A 21,871-nucleotide genomic window follows, 5' to 3' on the forward strand; every position below is an offset into this window, starting at 1 on the left:
TAATATTTTGTTCTCCTTCCATAAACTTTAATTTGATGAAATAACAGATATTCCTCAAGCTCCTTGGGTGTTTTGAACACAGCATTTTGTTGGACTAAAACATGTTTAAGAACTGGCCACAGGCAGAAAATCTTTTTGTAAGGTGCACAAGAAATTTGAGTGACTTCACATGGTAAAATTACAAGACATTGTCTCCTATTGATAGAACCTCCTCATATGCCTCATTCCTTTTATCTTTATATTTGTTTCTGCTAAGAATGTGTGCTCCTTCCTGTGGGAAGCAATAATTCCTTATGGATAATATTCTCTGTTCTGCAATTCTTAAAGAGATCACAAAAAGAAGCAGGAAAGATATAATGGATTTTGATTATGACTGGTCTTTAGATTTTTTGAAGAGGATCATTTCCACAACAAATGAGCTTTTATATTTCTCCACAGTGAAAAATCGTCTTTAATTTTCAGTATTTTTTTTTCTGATTGACAATAGCCTTTCTGCAGCACTTCTCTCAAAACATTTTCCTACTTCTTCATGGGTAGCTTCTCTTCTGTACTCAGTTGTGTCCATCATACTTTAACTTATTAACTTCAGACTTTCCAGAAATAAATATATTTAAGACAAAATTTGAGGGGTCATAATGTGGTTTTATTAGAGTTCCGAGCAAACAGCACTGTTGAAATTTGGGCTTTCATTTACTCTGCTAAGGTCGGCTTCTTTAAAAGTTGTTGTTTGCAATTAGCCCTTCTTAGGACAGTCTTTGCCAGATTTGGTGTTTAGCATGAGAGCTTGCCTGTAGCTATATAATTCTTTCCATTTCTCTCTCTCTCCCCTTCCTGCTTTTCCTACAGAAATATTTTAATCTGCATGTGGAACTATCTCAACATATAACTATTTGCACACACACACACACACACACACATATACATATATATATGTGTATATATATATATGTGTATATATATATATATATATATGTGTGTGTGTGTATATATATATATATATATATATATATATATATATATATATATATATATATATATATATATATATTTGGAAGTAGTTTTCCATTATCCAACCTGGTCTTTCTAAATTTATTTTTGTTTAATTTTTTAAAAGAAATTGCCTCTGTTGTTCCAAGTTAGCATTTACTCTAAACTGAATTCTAAGACAGTGAAAAATCAAACTCTTCCTTCATTAAGTAAACTTATTTGTATTTATAACATATGGTATTAATTATTTATTAGACAGCATGTCATATTTTAGTCCACAAGAAACTTAATGAGTTTCACACTAGGGTGTCAGCATGGGGTTTGCCTAAGGGAAACTTGGTTATTTGAACAAGACAGAAGACCTATTGATTTAATGCTCAGGACTCCAACAATTTATCTACAGCACGATACTGAGACATTGTATGAAGCTCAACATTAAACTGAACACTAATCTTAGAATTAACCAGCAGGCATAGGAAGAAAAAAGGCATGATCTTAATTACCTCATCAGTTATGTAATACAGTGATTATTCTCTTCAGCAGAAGTTGTATACATAGAAATAGATGGATGACATGGGGTTTTAATTTTCATTTTTCATTGTATCACTATCATTATTGTTGAACTAAGCTTTTGTGAAAAAAGTAGCTTTGATTTAATATTGATGTGGAGGAGAAAATATTTGGGATGTTTTTGCAGCAATATGTCAACTTTGAAAAGAAGTAAAACGTTTTAAAGAGCAGTTTAGATTTAGTTGTGTTTCATTATTTGTATTATTTACAGAGTCCTCATTTTTTAGAGAGCAGCACTAGATATATGTTCATATGTGTAAGTCTTGTGATCTCAGAATTACTCAATAGAATAAACCATTATTACTTTTTATCCCCCAGATATTCTTATAGCTACTATTGTACAGCTGTAAAACAGACATGGCACTAACCAAATCCCAAGTGACAGTGGTCAGGAGCTTTTGCAAATGGGGATGCAACCTATCTGTGACTTCTCTCTCTTCTGTTTCTGTTTAGCCCTGAGGTTAGAATGATGAAAGTAAGGAGAAAGGGGGTTGTAGCTTTAGTAACTCTAATATGTAGGTAGCTTTATCATGTCGCATTATGAGATTAGTAGGACAAGACTGTACTTAATTTGGCATTTCAATATAATTTGATTGGCAGATTGTACTTATATTAGTTTTGCTTTTTTCCCTCTGGATCTTGGAGAAAAAGAATACTCAGATCTAAATACAGATATGGGTTTCTTTTTTTCAGAAAACTCAGCCTCAATTATTTGCTTTTTATGAATGAAACTCCATACATACACAAATGTTTTCTTAAATCATTGATTAGCACACGCTGTTTCTAGCAACTGCTACTTCACACTGCCACTTGTTAATTCATAAATTGGTTCATTGAGTCTAGTACAATGGAACCACAGTGGTCATACATTTCTTGAAATAACAGAATGATACACATCATCAATCTCAAGACTTCGTCTCCTCTTTCTGTTGTAATTCAGTGCCCACCAAGCTTCTGTAAAAAAATGATTCAGACCTTTTTCATAGATCTAGGCACTATCATTAGCATCACAGGCAGTAAATTACACTGTCTTCTATCAGACTGACAAATGGAGGTTCTGATAAAGCATCTGGCATGCTTCGATTAAAAAGGAGATGCTTTTTTTTCAGATGGAAAAGCCTTTCAAAAAAGTCTATCCATCATAGCTGAGCTCATTGCATCTTGAGTTCTTAGGTATTATATACTTATTCTTTTCACTTTGTTTTATATTGATTACTGTTCCCAAACCCAGTAATTTTGACTGTTATATCCTTTGAACACACTTCTTTGTATATGCTCCTACAGAGTGAAATTTTTGAATAAAGGGGAGGGCATTAGTGAATAAAATATGTTTATTTTCCTTTAAAGAATTTTTGATGAAGATATACAATTTCGTGTGGGCAGCTACCACAGAACATGACTTAGTGTAGTTGTTTCCCTCTATCATGAACCAGTTCAGTTAGTGTGGCCTAAAATCCTAAGACCTTAATGCATGAGGAGGAGATAACAACCATGAGGACATTATTTTTTCAAACTTATGTTTTCTAGATATTTCAGCACAACTTTAATTTTATCACCATATCCCTTTATGTGTTTTCTTTCTTTTGTTCTTTAAATGTAATAAGACCTCATTTTTCTAATTTTCTGTGTAACAATACACAACCTCTAGTATTGAAGACCTCTACATAAATTTTGCATAACTACAAAATTTATCTTTCTTCATGTGTTTCACAAAATCTTAATTTGATAATTCAATAGCTGTTTGAAAAGAAAAATTACTTCAGATCAGAAGATCATCCAAGACTAAGTAAGAAGATGACAAGGAAAATTTATTTCTTCTGAAGTATGACTCCAAGCATGGACTTTAAGTGAAAGCTTCTAAACCTGAGACACACATAGGTGTTGGTGCTTCCATTGCTTTGAAGATCCAGAGACACATAAATCTAAATGAAGAAATAATCTAACTAAAATTTTAGGAGTCACAAGGAGGCATAAAACGTTGGATCTAACGTGACAGAACTGTCTAAAGCTTGGGTTTTCATTTACTAGATTAGTATGCATTAATGAATGACTCTTTAAATATGCTATTTGTGAGATATTACAAAATAGCTTCCTAGCTTACATGGTATCTCTCAGAGCGGAAGAAGACAGTCTGTTGATGCATTTCAGAATTCATCTATATGAATACACATCCTTGTGTTTCCCAACCTCAAAAATGCAATTATAGCTAAAAGTGATATGGAATTATGTTGAGGTACTCATTAAAATAATTATCTCTGCCGGAGGTCCCTACATTATCTTTACATTTGAATACTAGCACCATTTTTGATATCCTGTTAAAGATTACTCGGGAATGGATGTTACTAGAAGAGGTTAGGAATGACATTTCACCTGGGTATATGAGCTGAGTGATAGCTGCCCTGACAGTGCAGCTATATATGCACAAGATATCTTCAAAATGTAGTTTTATATTGACTAGAACTACAAAACTCCTCTGTGTTTATGCCCACTTGGAAAAGTGTGTCAGGACTTTGACAAGAACTGGTAACTTTCCTCAGCGGCAGGTTTGCAGGAGAGGTAATTCTAAAAATGAGTATTAGGGCATTAGGAAGACGTCAAGTCCAAGCTATGGAATTCTAAACACACAGATAAATTCTTCACAGTAAGTTTTATATTTTGTGTTAAGTATGTTCCACTGGCTGAACAGCGTTTGGTAGCTCTATGCTACCACACAGTTACGAATAATAATGTGAAATTGCCAGTGATTGTGCACAGTAGGTGACTGTACTGTAGATTGAACATTTACCACAGAATAGAAAAATACTTTTTGTTTACATTTTGAGTATAGAAAATGAAGCCAAGACTTCTGTAATAGGACAACACAAGGTTTACAGGCATTTCCAAGAACAATATACATCCTGTCTTCTTCTTGTGTAATGCAGAGTGGTTATAGACTTATATTTTTTGTGGAACAGATATTTTCATAGAAATTCTTGCAACCAACACTCATTATTTTGGCAATGCAAAGACCACCTGGATCCAAAAGCTTTTTGAATCACCTCCTCTGAGCCCCTGCATTCACTGCTTCTTCCTCTGCATGTGAGAAACATGCAGAGAATGTTACTTAACCATTCTTTGAATAGTGTTAAGGCAATGTCTCAAAAATTAAAATAAATCACTTCCCAATATATGTCTTCTAAATAATGTATAATTTCATATGATGAGCCACAAAAGGGGGAAATATTGTTTCGGTGTAGAAAAAAACATCTTTTTTACCTTCTATTTCTGCAATACAGCACTGTATTCCCTTTAGACATAGAATACATAGGTCTTAAAATCAGCTGTGGCATACAACAATTTCATGTATGCCTGTGTTGGGAATGTTACTTGGAATTTTTTTTTTATATAATTCATGAGAGAATAACAAGAAAAGTAAGAAGAATTGTTGGGTCAAGTGGAAATAGTGAGCAATTTCACATGACTGCAGTTATATATGTGCTTGGAAAGAAAAGGTTCAAAATATGGATAGGTATGAATACGGCACAGTATAGTATAAGTATATGCATAAGTATATAGTATAAGTTTATGCAACATCCTTACTGCGACAAGAATGCAGCAGAGATCTGGGCCTCAGTTATGATGGAAAGAAAAGGGCCTAAGAAAGAGAATTCTGAGGAGTTTTCTGAAATTCAGAAAGTCAAAAAACTAACCAAATCCAGGTCTTGATAAAAAAGGGTTTCATTGGATGGGCAGAAGTTTAAACACTTGTACTTGTTCTGTCTTGTGAAATTTTTTCAGAATAACTTGTGAAATACATGGAACATTCTCAGTTATATTTATGTATCAGATGATTTCTTCAGGTGTAAAATCCTCTCAGGTTTTCTTTAAAATGTTTGGTACAGAGAAAAGTCGTTATGGCTTTGACTCCTTTCTTTACCACAAAGACTGATATCTATGTGGAAATTCATGGTATTTTGTCTTGCCTTGTTTGCAAATCAGTACTGAGCAGAAGGTACATTTCCTGTGGTTTTTGCTTGACATTCATGTGCATCTAAAATGAAAACTTATTATAGGGAAATTTTTCTAACTGTTACCTTCATAGTTATGAAGCTATATTTCAGTTTGGGTAGATTAACAACTTAGGATTTGAATAACTCAAGAAATATCTTCACAAATCTGGAAAGACTCTGTAGTGATTGCAGTAAAATCTTGACCAAGAACGAAAGGTCAAAAACTGCTTCTGAGGTAAGTTAGGACTAGTGATCCTGGAGGGAGGTGTTTGCATTTGAATAAATGACTAGAAACCATTGCACAAATGTATATTTATATATATACAAGAACAACATATATAATAGGAAAATAAAAAAAACTGACAATGACTTCCCTGCTATGGTTTTCAGCCTAAAATTATCTTTATGATTTTTAAATGCAAGCAGATCAAGCATATTTAGGAGTAGGATGTTTGTTAATTAGTTAGCTAGTTAGTTTTCTTTCTTTTCTTTTCTTTTCTTTTCTTTTCTTTTCTTTTCTTTTCTTTTCTTTTCTTTTCTTTTCTTTTCTTTTCTTTTCTTTTCTTTTCTTTTCTTTTCTTTTCTTTTCTTTTCTTTTCTTTTCTTTTCTTTTCTTTTCTTTTCTTTTCTTTTCTTTTCTTTTCTTTTGTGGCTTTGGTCTGGCTAACCAATGTTTTTCCCCTTTCTCCTTACTGGCAATTGTATACAAATAGTTTCCCAGATAAGTAATTAAGAGAGAACTTCATTGCTTTGGTGTGGCATTCTTAAGGTCAAATGACAGAACTTTTTTCAAACAGTGCAATTGTATATTACACCAGAGGGGTGTAAAAGGCAGCATGGTAATTCTCAGAGGCATGGGTAAATATTAGGCCTAAGATATACCTTAAGATAAGGTATGTGAGAAATGTAAAGTGTTTGAATAACAAAGGAATCTACAAAAAGACATTGTTGGTACAGTTTAAGCTTTAAAAAATAATCTAGTTTCTGTAATTATAAGAGTAAGAGCTAAATTAGGCAGCATCAGTTTATTTCTGATGCATTTTATGATTTTTTTCCCTCTTTTAACCTTTATTCAATAAATGTCTTTTTCTTTTCTTCTATCTCTTTACCTTGTTTAAATATGCCTCTATTCAGCAACACTAGGTAATGTTATTTCTTACCAAAGCCGAAATGTATGTTTCACAAGTACATAGTAGCATGGAAACATTCCTGCAGGATTTTCTCCTCCTAGAAATGAGTTCCTTAGTTGCAATAAATTCTGGAAGCATGATAGGACAAACAATGCTGTAGTTCATTATGTTTATTTTCTTCTCCCAAAAGCACATTTTTAACTTACATTCTGTTGCTTTTGGAATACATAACTACCTTAACAAAACATAAAACATTCAGTAGCCTTTGGAAAAAAGTGACAAAATCACCTTGTGATTTGAAAGTACAGCAATTAAATCATTACTAAATCAAAGATTTGATCTTCTCCTGCCTCTAATGTAATGCTGATAGTCAGAGGAAAGTGAAACTCTACTGATAAATTCATCTACCTATTAAAAATAGATGATCCGGATGTCTACTAAAATATCTGTAATAGGGTTAACTGTAAAATGTACTTAGTCTAAATAAATGCAATGTCTCACTGAAGAGAAGAAAAAGAAGAAAACAAGTGGAAATATTTCCAAGCAAATAAAGAACCAGATTTTGCAAAGACAGAAATAATCTAATATTATCATCCAGCAAGAATTTTAAATTAAAATACTTGATTATTTTTAGTTCAGCACTGCATCAGCTAATTCTCAGCTATCCATTTTCCAAAAAGGAATTCCTATATCCTGGTTAGTTTTCCAAATATACTGGACCATTCATGCAGAGAGCTGGGAGTCCTCACAATGCAATTCATATTCAGAGCCATTGCATTAAATGTCTAAATTATCTTATCTGGACACATGAACAGGTGTTAGGTAGAGGAGACGTTGTTTCTCTTGCCTGAGACTGACTTTATTGCCTTTTAAGACCTTGAAGGATTTGTTAGATTAGTTCAGCATTCACACAGCTTCATGGGGCTTGATATATATCTATTCAGTCTACATGAAAGCAGAAAGTTTCTGTTTTCTTTTAAAAATTTTGAGGGATAGAGGTGCAGTTTTGAATAGTGCAGTTTTGAACGAGCTGGTGTTAGGCCATTCTCACACACACATCAGTGCTCTACTTTGTGTTAGCATGTTAAATAAAGTCTGCTATTTTCTAGAACACCTAACAATTATACATCAGGTAATTTTCCTCTCAAAGCTGTGCCACTGTGCAGAAATAATTTAAGGCTCATCAAACTATAACTTTCTAGCTCAATGAGTAGAGCACTTACCTGAGGGAAGGATAGACTTGGATTTGAATTTCTCCCTCAAGCTAGTTGTGAAGTTTTTCTTCAAATAAGCATTCAATAAAAGACTGAAATGCATTTGTTCAAAAGATGAAAAGCTAAGACTCTTACAATGAGACCTAGAGCCCCCTGTCAGACTAAAGCAGATTACTTAGGGTCCATGTTGCTAAGCAGCTGAAGGCATTGCATCTGGGGAGATGGTAGCTGTTGGCCTGTGCTATCTAAAGTTGAGGAAAAGAATGAAGTTTGCTTTTCTTCTTCCAGATCAAATTATCCAGCTAGATTTTTTTCAAATGAAGAAACTCGCAGTCTTATAGTTCCTCCTAGGTTTTTGTTTTGGTTTGTTTTTTTTTTCGTTTGGTTGGTTTTTGTTTTGGTTTGTTTTCTTTTTTTTTTTTGGTTGGTTTTTGTTTTGTTTTGTGGTTTTTGTTTGTTTTGGGGTTTTTTTGTTTGTTTTTTAAATAGAATATATTGGGTTTGTATGGCCAAGCTTTGGTAGCAGGGGGTCTACAGGAGTGGCTTCTTTGAGAAGCTGCCAGGAGGTTCCTCCATGTCCAGCAGAGCCAACACCAGCTGGCTCAAGGCTGGGCACATCAGAAATCGTGATAACACCTCTGGAATAACATATTTAAGAAGAGGATTAAAAGAAAAAGTTATGTGCAGATGTAATTGCAGCCAGAGAAGTGCAGGGTGAGAACATGTGGGAGGAAAGACTCTGTAGAAAAGAGAAGAAGGAGGGGCAGGAGTTGCTCCAGGTGCTGGAACTGATGTCCCTCTGCAGCCTGTGGTGCAGACTGTGGTGAAGCAGCTGTAATCCTGTGGCCCATGGAGATCCATGGGGATGCAGAGATCTACCTGCAGCCTGTGGCCAGAGCAGGTGGATTCTTGAGAGGAGGCTTTGGGAGGGAGGCTCGTGGAGAGAGGAGCTCTTGCTGGAGCAGGTGTCCTGGTAGGACTTGTGACCCTGTGGGGGACTGGTGCTGCAGAAGCCTGTCCTTGGAGCGCTCTGTGTTTGTAGAGATCTGTTGTTAATGGGATAGACTCATGTTGGAGAAGTTAAGAACTGTCTCACATGGAAGGAGCAGGGCATGGACTTCTCTGCCTGAGCAGCAGGAGAAGCCATGGGTGCTGAACTGACTGTAGCCCACATTCCCTGTATCCCCACACATCTGGTGGGCAAGAGGCAGACCTGGGAAGGAGGGAGCAGTGGGGTGAAGGTGTTTGTAAGACCTTATTTTACTTCACATAATCCTGTTCTGATTTTGTTAGTAGTAAATTCAGTTAATACCTCTAATTCAAGTCTGTTTTGTCTGTGATGGTATTTGGGGAGTGATCTCTCTCAGTCCTTATCTTAACCTATAACCCCTTTGTAATATTTTCTCTCCTTTGTGGGAGGGATATATTTTCTCCCAGTTGTGGAGGAGAGTGATAGAGAGGCTTTGGTGGGTCAGCCAGCCTCAGCCCACTACATACAAATATCTTTAGATGAATATTTTATCTGGACCTCAGTGAATTTAAGATGTTGCAGCTGTTTTCAGACCAGCTTAACTACTCAGTCTTTCAGAAGGAAGGAAAGAAAGAAGACTGCCTGCTTTGAAAATCACCGTTCTCCAAAAATTGTGCTACTCAGACAGGGAGATCACTGTATGCTGTCCTTGAGAAAGTGCCAAAGCTTGGAACTAAAGAACTTGAGGACTTTTAGACCATAAAGGTTTCTATTTAAGTACTCTTAACTTCTTTCTGCTGGTTTTGGGCTACATACCTTATTGCCTTTGACTTCAGCAATATTCAAGGGCACTTAGCAGAGTAAGAACTTGTCAAAGCCACACACGTGTTTCTTGTAATTCAATGATGACAGCGTGTCTCCTTAATATCAGTGTGGTAGTCAGTAGCAGGGTTATGCTGAGATTTCCTTGCAAATAATTTTGTTACTTGTATCTAAATAAGTAATATGACTGAAATTAGGTATAGTTGTAGAATTTATTTTCCACTTGTACACTTAAATAATTATAGCTGCACACAGCTAACATCTGCAGGATGCAATGGCTTCCTTCCAAGCTATGCTTGAGTTTCCCTGCAGGACAATAAATGCAGTAAACAAGCAATGCCTAAAGGCATTAACATGGAGTTCAGGACATTCTAAAGATGCTCTCCAGAAGGAGCAAGCATAGATGCCATTATCTACAAAAAGTTCCTACTAAACCTATTTTGATAAACTTTGTCATCAAGTCTATGGTCTGACCCTTCTCAGAAAGTTTGACAAGCTGTCATTTGGACACAATATTTATGAGACAAAAATTTCTTGCTTGATGATCTAATATTATTTGGCTTGGGAAATAAAGAGCTAGGAGAAAGAAAAAGCTGAAAAGGAGAAAGTTTTTCATTCTAAATTGAACTAGAAAAAAATTTCTTTCACCATGATAAAGAAAATAGGTTCTATGCAAAGAATTATCCCAGACATAAATAAATGAAAGTGAAAAATTCTGAAATGGGTGTAATTGCAGAACTTTATTACCACAAATGTTTAGGTAAGTTCTACTATTTTTTTATCTTTTAGTTGTAACCACCAAGAAAAAGTAGCTACTATGCCTATTGTATTTAGTCCTTAATTTTTTACACAGTGTTTTTGGCCCTAAATTGCCATTTTGATCATAAGGATGGAGTTAATAAAAGCACTATTCTTTCATTTGGATGATGCAAGATGTAAAATCATGATTCAGGAAGCAGGGCATCCTCTTGTGGGAACAGGGTCTTACAGGAAGAGTTAAAAGGCTGTACTTTAGAATCTTATGGTTTCTGTTACAAGCACAGAAATTAATGTAGCCCATGCTTTGGAGACTCTAAGAAATTGAGTCTGTCTCCAAAAAGAAGGAAGTCAACAAAAGTCAGAATCTATCTGTACTCCAGAAATCTGCCACTATAGTTTTTCCAAGACAAGGCTTCATATCAGGTACCACTAAACACAGTATGGCTCTAAAATACTGATCAATTGTAACAAATTTCCTATTTTAAATGTTGGGTTACTCTAATGCAAATTATCTAAAGCTGCAATCCCCAAAGCAAAAGCACCTGAAATCACCCAGGGAAACTCTAAAGCCCAGAGCATTATTAAGGAAAACAATTTCAAAATGTAGCTATATATTTTTAATATTTTTTTGTATTTCTAGACGGTAAAGAAAGTACTTATCTCCTCCTGTCTATCTGTCCAGCTATTAAAGATACACTTCAAGACATAAACCCGACAGCAAGGAGCATAGCAGTAATTAGAATTGTTAGTGATGTCTCAGTTTGCCTCTGCATTTCCAACTGTACACAGAGCCCCTGCTCTGGAGTAGTGTTTGGGTGAAGACCTAGGTAATACATGACTGAATTACAATGGAAAAAAAAGTTTCATGTTGCCTTGAAACAACAGAACCCCTATTTCCTATGAAATACCATATATGCCACAGAAGAGTCAATGTAAAGGTGGGTCTCTTTTAATAATGTTTTATGATATTGCATGTCATGTTATTATAAGAAATTTTCAAATGTTATTTCTTGAGACAGGAACACACCTTTTTATTTATCATCATTTATAAACTCTTTGCAGCTTTCTAGACTAATGTATAATCAGCAGGGTATGACGTTCCACCCTTGAGGGGAAGGGAGTGCCCAAGTTTTGTAGGCACTTGTAGTCAAAAGGAATGATGAAAGTCAGAGGACACACACAATTCCACAAAGATTTATTAGTAAATTACACACTTTGCATGGAAATAGGTATGCTAGTCTTTATATAAAATTATATTGGTAAAAAGAAAGAAAAGAAAGATAAGCTATAAAATATTGTCTGAGGAATCATTATCATCATCTATGGGAAATGAGAGAAAAAATAGTAGAAAGCACAAAACCTGCTATTTTTATAACCTACTTTGCTCTTTTTGTACATCATATATTTCGAGGAATTCAGAAGATTACTGTTGCTTTCTTTCCCCTTTTTTAACAACAAATAAAAGTAGCTGTGGTATTACTCACCAGCCATTCTTGTAATCTTCTGTGTTTAGTTTTTCCATTTTGTGTATTTGCATTCAGTTTTGGAAAAACCTGCAGAATGATTTTTGCCTGAAAAATGAAAGAATTTGCAATAAGCAAAAATTCCTTGTTACCTGCAAAGTGTATGTTTACTGGCCTTTTTTGAAATAAGCACACCTTATTAAGAGAAAAACAGTTTTTAAAACTGCATTAGACTAAAATTAAGATGCACACTACATGTACCTTTAGTCTCTGTATACAAAAGAAACCGTATGCAGGTTAATTTTTTAGCTTTTTTTCAACTGGAAGTGGCAACTATCATCAATATTAGACTTAGTTTGTTCACACAACTTAGGACCACTATCCACATTGTGTAGTGATAAATGTGATTGTCTGACCCTAGGTGGGCAATAGGAGCACAATGTTATCATGGGCATATTGGATATTAAACCCCGGGTTCAGGGGGATGTCAGAGATCCAGACATTTATTTAGGCATCTAGATTTAAAGGGAAGGCTGTCAGAGAGAAGTAAGCTGCTGCCATCACTACTTATCTTGCATTGTTGTAAAGAGATTATGGCAATTATTAAATGAAGGGAAAGGGAGAATTGTTGGAATGACTTTTGCTATTTCTTTGGGTTTAAGATCTCATCTTGAGAAGAAGTGATAACACTTCATGAAAAAAATCTATGATTTTGCAATACTTATTACAATATCCCTCTGGCAGACTTTATTGCTGTTGGCACTGAATCAAACAGGAGCAGTCTGGCCTTACCATTTCTTTGCTCCTTTCCTAACAATTTGTTCCTGCTGCTTTTTGAGATATTGCACCACAAAATTCACAAAATCTGTACTGCTACTCACATATCCTTTAAAGCTGGATCTACTGTTCAGACTGAAGTGACAGAGAGCATTATGCACTTTGAATCTTAATGTAGCAAAGTTAATAAGTCAGTTCTAATATTTCAAGACACAAGTAGTGATGTAGAAGGTCACAGTACACATGAAGTTCCTCTTTGGTAGCTGAATATGGAGAAGTACTAATAAGAACTGGGATTGCTGTGTCTCACCAATGCTCTAATATTCTACCTGAGGGACATTATGTGAAGGAATTCAGCCAAGATAAGATTTTCTATGCATGCATTGTGTATGCAGTGGCAAAAATTATTCATTCATTCGTTTATACAATATACAGAGAAGCAATAAAAGAGCTAATATTGAAAAGGAAAACACAATGCTGTACAGCGAACAATACCTTGTGGCAGTTCACTCTATGATCATATTACCTATATAATTCTGCCAAGGTCAGTGAGAGCTTGAGCTATGTGCTGCAAAAATACTGGAAATGTAAGTTAAACTTCCTCCTGGGTTAACTACTATCATTTTTATGCCACTTTGTGAATTTTGTCTGTGAACAAGCATTCCTATTGTGTAGGTTCCCCTTCTGCTGAATCTGTGGGTCAGTTTCAGCTTGTACGTTGTTTCACAACATGGAGATCTGCCCACATTTCCTGCTCTGTAATAAAGAAAAACCCAAGAAAACCCCAAATCTTGCTGTACTGGTGAAAGTGAAGTTGATAATGAAAATGCAGTGCGCATTTTGTACTGTTGTCATTCAGAACGTGTTTATGGTTTAGGCTTCTGCTGATCCAGTCAAGGAGAAGGTCATTATCCCTTTCATTTTCCTATACCAGACCTATTTTTTTCCTAAAGAGGGTGTGCAAGTTTACTGTCTGTAGCCTAGTGTCCACTCGTTTTTTCTGGATACAGAAGTATGCCTGGGATTTTTTGGAAAGTTTGACAAATGGAAATATAGCTGCCTTCAGCACTTGGCATCTAAGAAAACAAGATAGTGATTCACTTCCTGAACTCTATCAATATTTGGTGGCAGGGTCTTGTGCTTTCATCTGACTTCTGGGCAATGGTTTCTGTCTGCCAGTTGCTTAAAGAGGGCAGAGAAACTTCTTCAGCCTGGGGAAACACCTCATTTTCTCCCTTTTTTCTTTCCTATATGAGAATTAGAAAAAAAATTGTCATCTAGGAGTCTGTAGTCTCTCTGGTATGCAGTTATGAGTGAAATATCGTGTAAAGCAGCTTCAAATTCAAAGTGGTCATCACATTTTGGGCTTTGTGTATGGTCAGTGTGAAATAATAGTAGTGATCTGCTAATAAATAGGAGGTACTCTACAGAAATACATCAGGGTGGCCTTCAGACACAGATATCCCAGCAATTTTCCGGGGGGATGTGGGAGCTGCCTTTGCTGATGCTGACATTTTGCAGAACCAGTTGAGAAATAATGGCCTGCTGAAAAAGTTACATTTAACACTTCCTTTTAGTTGCCTGCATCAGCACTGCCATAGAGAAAGGCTGTCAGGCAAAGGGTTCTTAAAAAATCCTAGTAGCATTAACATTTGCACAGGTGAAATATGAAATGCAAAAATAAACACTAAAAAAAGCACTCCCACGTACCAGCTCCTCGATTTACAGGTCAAATGTGAAGAATGTACACAAGTTTTTCAGAATTCCATTTTCAAGGTTTTTTTTCATTGTATTGTATGTCTAAGTGCATCAGCAGCACACTGGATATCACCAAGGTCACTTGCTCAGTTCAATTAATATTTGTTAATATTCTCCTACTATTCTTTTATCACTCAATACCATTATCATAGATATTGAGATACTTGATAGAAAGGTCACTTGATTTTGAAGCTCGGGCATATTTTAGTATACTGAGTGTTCCTATGAATCAAATAATTAATGTGGTCTGTAAGCTTAATGTGAATGCAAACTGCAGCGTCCTGGCTTGTTTCTAATCAGCATCAGAGATGTGCCAAACTGTCAACAGCTCATGAGCAATATGAACACTACAGTTCTTCACACCCCTTTGAGTTCATATCAATCATTTGAAAATAACATTTTTTTTCAGGATGAGCTGTCACTATCAATTTGAATAGTTGCTGTTCCGCTGGAATTTGTCCAAATTTTCAGCAAGCCATTTGGTACATTATGTCATGAAGCAAACAACTTGCAAAAGCAGATTCTTTTCATGATGCTTGTAGGACAGAAACGCATGTTTAAACATTTCAAGCTTCCTTTGCCAGGTGAGACTCAACTTTCATCTGTAAAATCTAGAGGTTATTTAAAGAAAAGAGACTTCTTAGAGTTTATCTAGTATATTATGTTGCACAGATTTGTATTTTTTTCAATATTTTGATAGAATTAACAAGGCAATAATCACATAAGAACTCCCTGAAACGGTATCCATTTCTTCATCCTGTGCAACATGTAGTCTGTAAATTATTTTAAAAATCAGCTTACATGATACTTATATTACTCCCTAAGAATGTGAAAAAAACCAAAAAAAATCCTTACTGGTCATTAAACTTCCATACTCTACATATATTTCATATTTGAGAAAATTAGATATATTCTTATAAATTTAATGCAAAATGGTACCTTTTTCTGCTCTTTGCTTAATATCATGGGCCTTTTCCTGTTTTAATTTCCCTGGCTCTAGTACATGCTAACAGTTACTGTCAATAAAACAATGTGGAAAGAATCAAAATATTTATCCTTGAAGCATACCAGGAAAGGCATTTTATACCTTTCCAAGAGACATATCAACAAAAAATATTAAGCTGATGAATTTTCTTGCAAAAATTATAACATTTGTTTATCCCTGTCTTAGAGAAAAGTCTTCTAAACTTTTCTAAAAAAATGTTTTCATGACTTCTGTGGCATTTCTGACAGACCACAGAAGCAAACCATAAGCATCACACTTTTTCCTTCTTTATCAGCAGTGAAACAGGGATTTGGACAATGCAAAAAATCTTTTGAGGCTTTATATCCATGCTCATTTCATTTTTTTTTCCAGCTAACTAATCTAAAAAGCCTTAAAACCTTGAAAATACTTTAATGACATGGAAAGTATGACTTGTTTGTTCTTTGATACCCCAAGAATATGTGTGCTAACTTCTAATTCATTAATTTGATATTTTTTTGTTACAAAATCTATTTTGAGAAGAAACCAACACTAAGAATTATAACTCTAGCTCTTATGCCTTTTTGAAAAGGAAAGGAAAAAGAAAGGGAAAAACTAAAAAAGAAAATAAAAGATACCCATTAAAACTACTAAACTTCAATGAACTACAGAATCTGATGGATTATTGCTTGATTATATGAATTCACAAAAATTGGGTTATACTTGGGCACCATCTTTTAATAACAGTCTAGTGCTTGATTATGCAATACTTGTGAATTCCAGTCACTGATTTACTCAATGAGAATAGATGCAGAATGAAATACAGGATCAGAATTGAGGTTTAATTTTTATTGTCTCTATACTAATATTTCATTCTCTAGTTATGTTGACCATATGAAAAGGTTTACTGAGCATTTACTCTTCTCTGTGCGTACAACATAAAAATATCTATCTAAGAAATTGCCCCACTACAAACTTCTCCTAAACAAAACTATTATACACAGAGAGCTATTGGAACACAAGTAATAAACCCTAGTGTAAAATTATTTCACCAAGCTTTAATCCAGTTTTATCTGATTGTGAAAGCGGAAGCATCCAAAGAAATGTAGAAAACAAGGTATATGATAAAGCAACTAATTAATCAGGTTTTCATAAATAGAGATCACTAAGTGTGTGCATAATAAAGTACATTTTCTCCTCTCAGCTCTGTCCTCTTTGATTATGAAAATGTCTTAATATATTCATATCAATCTATTATTGATTTAATAGAATTATAATATATTTTCAATAAATATTACAGTGATTGCTGAGTGTGACACCTTAAGGCAAAACCCCCTTGTATTCCGGCGATTAGATATGATTTGTATATCATCAATTATTGATTTACTGTTCCATCTAGATAGTGTAATAGTTGATTTGAAATCTAGCAACCATTATGAAATTTATTACTGTCAAGAGAATACAGTAAGTAATAGGAAACAGCTTAGTCAAATAAAAGAAGTAGAGTCTGCACTTCTTCACTAAGTGAAAATTCCTGTAACTGCTCTTAGGACAGTGGTGAGTCATGTGATGCAGAAAGGATAGCATCATCCCAAACAGCTGCATGGATATATGAATACTATAAACCAACAAAATGTCTGTGTTTGCCATAAGGCCTGATTTTAAACATGAGGTGAAATTGCAGGAAACTCGGCAAACATGCAAGAACAACAACAAAAAAAAATTATCTATTTAAAGTATTCTGAAACAAAGAGCATGTTGAAAAAAATCAGCAGGACAGTTTAAGATGAAATTCTGAGCCCTGTAAGTTCTCAGACAGGAAAACATTAGCAGCTGGAGGTGAAACCATTCAAATTTTCCACTGCTAGTCTGCATCTTTATTTCAAACAGTTCTGGAGATTTTGTTGTGCCCTTCAGGAACTGGCAGCCTCTCAGAAGAGACACAAAGAGGAAAATCCTAGGGCCACATAAGTTTTTCAGGGGATGCCTTCCAGCATTTAAAAATGTGGAATTACCGTGACCTACGTCCTGTCCTGGTTTTTTCTTGTGGAAAAATACTTCTGTGCTAAAGACATACAGTACTGTGTGTGGAAAGTGTGACAATCTTGCCACATTGTTTCACTTCTGCCTTTTGTATTTTTGATCATGAGGCTAAATAGCACTATATTTTGAGAAATGCAATATTGCAGTGAATTACTTGCTACAAATACTAGAATTAGTCTGTCTCTATAGGCACTTTGCATGCAGAATTCCTTCTGAAATAATATAAATAATTGTTCAGAATTGCATTCCAGTGGAGTGTCTAGGACTTTGACAGTGTCTGATAGTCAGAATAGATTTTTACTGGGAGCAAAAGCTAGGTGACCATCCTCTGTAAGAGTGTTTTATTTCATACAGTTTATCATTGTATGCAAAGTTACTAATAAGACATATTTTAAAGCAGGAAAAATTCTTTAGCATATCACTGTTTTTTCAAAGTTAAAAAGATATCTTTGTAAAATGTTGTCCTGGTTTAGAGCATCATAAAGTCACCCCAGGACAGATACCAGACAAGATAAAAAACCCCAAAAACCAATAACTCCCCAAAACCCCAAAGGCTGTCTTTAGATTCTCTCTGTAATATAACTAATCCTTTGCTCTTTTAAGGTCATTTATGAAATCTCACCTTGACACACTGAGAATAACTGCATTTTTATAAATACCTTAGTCTGTGATCAACTGGAAAAGATCACTGTGAGATTCAGAGGACTCCTCTCAGCCAAAGGATCTCTTTATGCCATGGCAATTAACTCTCTGTTCTCAGTGCATCTTCAAATCACTATGATTAAACCTGAAAACAGTGTAGCTATAATCTTAGAAAAAGGAAATAAATAATGGCACTAGGAAAACACTTTATTAGTAAAAGAGGATGTTGTACTAACATACCTTCTATATATAGTTTTATAGCAACAGAACAGAAAAATTCTGATAGATTAGGTACTATTAGGACACATCATGCTAGGGTGCATTATTCAGATTTTGTTATACATCTGAAGTGTAAGAAATTTAGTCAAATATATAAATGAACCTTTTCCTAATGATGATCAACAGCTCCCACACCTTATTTTTTGTGAGAGTCTGCCTCAAGGGCCGACATTTTATAGATCTAGGTTGCAATAACTGGATTCCAGGAAGGTTTTGGTATTTCAGTGCAGACATGGGTTATGTTGATTACTATAGTTTAGTATAATCAGGTGCCATAGTGGAATACGGCTTTAAACGTCGTAACATGTAACCGTTCCCTTTCTTTCTTTCACAAACTATTAAAAGCAAAGTCTGCTCACTTTCTGTCTTTTAATCCTTGTCATGCTGGCTTTCAACATTCTTCTCTTGAGGATTTGCTTGTTTGAGGTTTTTTTATTGTTGTGGTGGGGCTTTTGGGGTTTTTTTGTGTTTTTTTTAAGATTATTCATGTTCTTAACTCATTGACAGTTATATTTCTGCATATGTGCCTGAATCACTATTTCACATAATTATGGGAGATATGGTTTGGCCTAATCTTGTCAATCATCCAATTTTACTGTCTCTGCCAACATTTCTGAGCTGGTCATTCCTGCTCCAATCGTGCCATGCCAGCACTTGCCAAAATGCTACAAGGGTGCATCCAGTTGTTTTCTCTGTGGCTGATCTGCTGATACTTGATAGTCTAATTTTCTAAAATTTAGCCTGTTTTTCAGATGCTCTTGCCTGTTTGATCTAGCCTGGCTGGATTTTTTTTTTTTCATTTGCCTTGGTATTTTCTATTTGTTTGCCTGTTGCATTGCATCTGTAGATGCAGTGCTGAAAGTCCAGATTTGAGCCTCAGATGATGAGATGCGAGTCCAGCTACATGGCCCTAGAAGTTAATGGAGAGAAGAAAACTTCCAATCAGTGATTTCTCATATTAATTAAAGAATACTCAGTGGCTGTCTGTTGGAGAAAGATCAAGTACACAGCAACAACTGATGGAAAATCTTTGCTGTTTTTGCTTCAAGTGATATGACAAAATGTTCTTCATTCATTAAATAAAATTTACAAAAGCATTATATATATTAAAAAAAAGAAAAGATAAATTTTTCTGTTGCAGGACAGCTGATGAATACCCTGGAGGTGTTTAGTCACCTCCTGATTGGTGATATACGCAAAATGCTTTGAGAACTTAGCATGAGTTAGAGAGTTACATTTTAGTAAAAGCAGCTCAACCATTAAAAATTGTCTTGTGCTCAGAAACTGCAATTTCCACAAATGCAATAAATATTCATAACTCCACATTAAAACAAAAAATAAATACACTATGTCAGTTTCTTGCCTGTGTTCACTGTTGTCTCTTGTTTCTTGTGCAGTTTATATTTCATAATAAATTCCTGATACGCTGCAGGGTTACCAACATAGTCTTTAATGTAACATTTCTCTTTGAAGAACTGAAACCAAGTGGTGTCTCCAGGGCTTCATAAATCTTAGTTTCACTTGGAATGTAGAAACAAGAAAAAGTATAAAACAATATTTAAGCTTCAGACTAGACTAATTTTCAATATAAAATGGGATTGTTATGACAGTAAATAAATGAGCAGACAAGAGAAAGGAGTCTCCAATTTACAAAACCCTGCCAGAAAGAGAAAATAGGTAACCCTGGAACCCCAGGGATATTACATGATAGAGCAGAAAACTGAAATGCCCCACAAGGATTTATTCATCTTTTTGAGGTGCATGTCCATACAAGTGAAAAGTGCCTGGGTCAAATACTCTGTTTAAAAGTCTAATGTAGAATATAAATAACTTCTATTATGTGTCATACTAGTGCATGATATGATTTTAACAGATCAGAGGTAATTTTGTTAAAAATATAAAATATCTATCATAGAGTTTTTAAGAATTAGGTAGTTTTAGATGGTGTTCACTAATTGCAGACACCATGGTGATAAATTTAAAGCATTAAAGCACAGCAGGAGTCTTCTGAGACACAACATTCTCTGTAAGGCCTTTGAACAATTTCACTAGTTTAGAAGCTCTTGGAAAGTCAAGGAAAATAAAGGAAAGCAAATCTTCAAATTGCTCAGGTCCCCAAAGTTCTGTCATGTTCTTTTTCAGAGGCCCTCTAGGATTTCCAGCAGACAACAAAAGCGGACAGGCTCACAATCATCAAAGGGAAGGCTAGAAAAATCATCTTTTTGATAAGATAAGAAATATGTTTATGTTTGTTTAAAGTATTAGTATATGTCTTAGCAGTGGGAATACTTCTAATAATGCTGTGTGAAAAAGCGTGTGTGTGATGGGGATGGTGTAGGCTTTTGTGAATCACTATGAAAAAAACACCATATTTGGCCTCATTTTGTACTGCTGGAGATGGTTTTCTTAATTTGTCTACCTCTGTAAAACAAACAAAATCATGAAGAACTAAGGTGGCTTTATTTATGTTAACCATCTCTGGGTTTAAAGGCTCATTGACAAAGTAGCATGCACAAGTCCAGTTTTCAAGGCGGCCCAAAGATAATTGGAAAGCCCTGGCCTGCATTATTTCAATCATTTACTCTCTACCACACTGAATTATTTATATGGATTGAAAAAAACATTGAGAGTTCTAAAAGGTTCCTAAAAATTTTCTTCAGACCACATGGAAAGGTACTATTGATTCTAAGTTCTAAATACTGTGAAGAGGAGAAATTCAAAGATTTTCATTTACAATGAAAATTAAAGTGGAAATATTCAGTTTGTCTAAAAGAAAGAATTGCCACTGAAGTAATATAGGAAGACACATTACTTCAGTGGAAGTCTCTATTTTTTGCAGTGAATTTAAGCAAAATAATGAAAACAGTGGACAACTAAAATGGCATCATACATGAGCCAATAAAAATTAGAAATTGCTCGGCTGGGCTGAATGTTGGCTCTGATTTTAGATGTAACAACATTTTTAAGACTACAGTTTTAAAATCAAACATATTTATTAGTCACTGTTAAGGATCTGAACTAAATGCTAAAAAGGGGAAAAAAAACCAAACCCAATGCAATCAACAGAAGAGTGAACAAAGTGAATAAAGAAAAGAATGAAAAAGGAAACAGTAACAGATTTTGAGAAGCTATTTCGTACTCAAATGACTCAATTTGGGTTGGAATGTTACCCATATGATCTGCAGGGTGTCTGTGAGAAACGGAGCAACAGCTGAATAGGAAATGGCATCTGTGGCTCAGGGAAAGGTTTGGCAAGAAAAACAAACAAACAAACAAAAAGGTTAAAAAATGCTAAATAGCCATACAATTGCATTCTTCTGTAAAGCATTGGGGTAGTCTAATTTCTTAATTTTATTTTCTGCTTTTAAGTAACAACTGCTGGATAGAAAGAGATTCAAACTGCTATTTCCACTGAAAAATAAGATCCTAACATTTCTTCAAAAGTTTTATTTTATGCCTGGTAAAGTACACCAGTAAGGAATACAGTTCTGTGGCTTGAGAACA

Source organism: Fringilla coelebs (assembly GCF_963513975.1).
Source record: "Fringilla coelebs genome assembly, chromosome: 4".
Classification (NCBI taxonomy): Eukaryota; Metazoa; Chordata; class Aves; order Passeriformes; family Fringillidae; genus Fringilla; species Fringilla coelebs.